Here is a 2,500-nt window from a genome sequence, read left to right as displayed (position 1 = left end):
TTTTTGTGTATGGTGTGAGAAATTGATCTAGTTTCATTCTTCTGCATGTTGCTGTCCAGTTCTCCCAACACTATCTATTAAAAAGGCTGTCTTTTTTCCATTGGATATTCTTTCCTGCCTTGTCAAAGATTAGTTAGCTGTATACCTTTGGGCCCAACTCTGATTTCTCAATTCTATTCCATTGGTCTATGTGTCTCTTTTTGTGCCAATACCATACTGTCTTGATGTTAACAGCTTTGTAGTAGAAACTGTAGTCTGGGATGGTGATGCCTCACTTTTGATTTTCTTCTGACCGGCCAAGTTTTTGTGGAGAGATCTTCGACTAGCCTCATGGGTCATCCCTTGTAAGTTATGGACTTCTTTTGTCTTGCTGCATTTACGATTTTTACTTTTTTGTGATATTTTGCAAATTTAACTACATTTTGTCTTGGTGTTGGCCTGCTTTTGTTGATTTTGATAGGGGTGTTCTTTGTCTCCTGGATTTCGATGCCTGTTCCTTCCTCATATTAGAGGAGTTTTCAGCTATAATTTGCTCAGATAAACCTTCTGCCCCCTTTTCTGTCTCTTCATCTCATGGGACTCCTATGATACAAATGTTATTAAGCTTTAAGGAGTCACTGAGTTCCTAAGTCTACATTCGCGATCTTATGCTTTTCCTGTTCAGCTTTTTCGTTTTCCATAATTTAACCTTTTTTTTTACACTAAATCATTCCTGTTTCATCCCTCCTTGTGGTCCTTACCTGCAGTCATTTTTGCATCTCTCATATAGTGTGTGTGTGTATATGTATATACATTACATATGTGTATATATATATGTTTTGTTTGCCTAGCTAGTTTCTAGTTCTTTTATCTCTGAAGTAAGAGACTCCACATATTCTTCGATGCTTTTATCAAGTCCAGATAGTATCCTTATGATTGTTGTTTTAAAATCTGGTTCAGGCATATTACTTACAACTGTTTGGTTAGATCCCTGGCCAGGCCCTCTTCTTGTTCTTTCTTTAGGGGTGAATCCCTCCATCTTGTCATTTTGTCGGGATCACAGTTTTTTGTGTGTGTCAGTGTGTGTCAAGAAAGCCCGTTATATTTCCTGCTCCTGAGAGTAATGGTTATATTGAGGAGAGGCCCTGACTGTCCAGGGCCTGTATGTCCAGCATCTGGGGTTGCTTCAGAGCGTGCACTCTGCTGTTGTGTTTTGGCGGCTCTTTCCCCCAGGCCAGTCCTCTGCCTGTAGAGTTTCTTCTTGCCTGCAGTGGGGAACATTTGGACCTGGTCCAGTGTTGGCATTTTTACTATGTGTGCTTTGGTTTGCTTGTTAACATAAGCCTGATGCTGTTTCCACTAGAGCTGAATCTTTGCAGCCCCCAATGAGCAGAAGACTTGGTGCGAGCAAGGGGATTTTGCTGGTCATCTGGGGGAGATGCTAGCTCGTTGGCCTTTAGGCTGACTTGTCCTAGTAAAAATGCACATGCACGGGCACAGGATGGGGGTAGTGCAGATCGGCATGTGTTCCCACCCTCCAGTGGGGGCGCTGTGTTGCTCACTGAAGTCTCTGTTGATGGGTGGTGAGAAAATGGTGTTGCCCGGCTCTCTTGTTCTCCACCCCCCACCCCCACCCAGGAGGTAGTTTGTGCTCAACACTGTTCAGGAACCCCTCACAGAAGAGTGAGCAATGTCTCTTCTTGTGTTCCCAGCTTCTGTCAAATCCTTGCCTTCACCTGTCTGTGTCCAAGCTGTCTGCCTACCAAGTGGCACTGTCCTTCTATGTTTTATGATAGGCACTTGGCTGGGTTTCAAAACTCCAAATTTTAGAGAACCTGAGCAGCACGGACTGGCACTGGGGAGAGAGTCTTGACACACTGTGGCTTGTGCCCGTTTGTCCCAGAAAAGCAGTCATAGGCTCATACAGGGGCTTAGAGTTTATGGTAAAGTGCAGCAAAAAGGTGGAACCAAGGTTTGCTGCCCTCAGCAGGTATCTCTGTTCCCATGCTGTTGAGTGGGGTAACACACTGCTGCCTGCCAGCTCTTCTGTCCCCGGAAAGGCTATGCCACCTCCAAGAAGATCTTTGTCTCCCCGTATGACCCAGGGGGTCCTCAAACCACACTGTCAACTCCTGGGCCTCTGTCCTACTCGCCACAGGAGTGCTGCTGAACCCACCAGGCATAAAACTGGTGACTGTGCAGCCTTCTAAAAACTTCGGACTTTGAGTTCCATTGCTTATGAGAACTTGGGATTGTCAGCGCCTCTCCTTTTCCCATTTAACGCTTTGGGGAAGACTTTTTCTTGTGCCTTTCCCTGCATGCTGCTTTACTGTCTGTCTGTCTGTCTGTTTCTCTTTGTCTCTATCTCTTTTGCTCCTCCTTCTGTGATCTGGGCTCCTTCCCCTTTACCACACCCAATTCTTTTCTCCACAGAATTACTTCTACTCATGTCTTACATTCCATGATTGACTTATTTTCTCCCTCTAGTTCTCCAATTCGTTCTTTCAGCTTTCATATTGAT

The sequence above is a fragment of the Crocuta crocuta genome, unplaced genomic scaffold (assembly GCF_008692635.1).
Source record: "Crocuta crocuta isolate KB4526 unplaced genomic scaffold, BGI_CrCroc_1.0 scaffold336, whole genome shotgun sequence".
Lineage (NCBI taxonomy): Eukaryota > Metazoa > Chordata > Mammalia > Carnivora > Hyaenidae > Crocuta > Crocuta crocuta.
Note: the sequence above shows the minus strand (reverse complement) of the source record.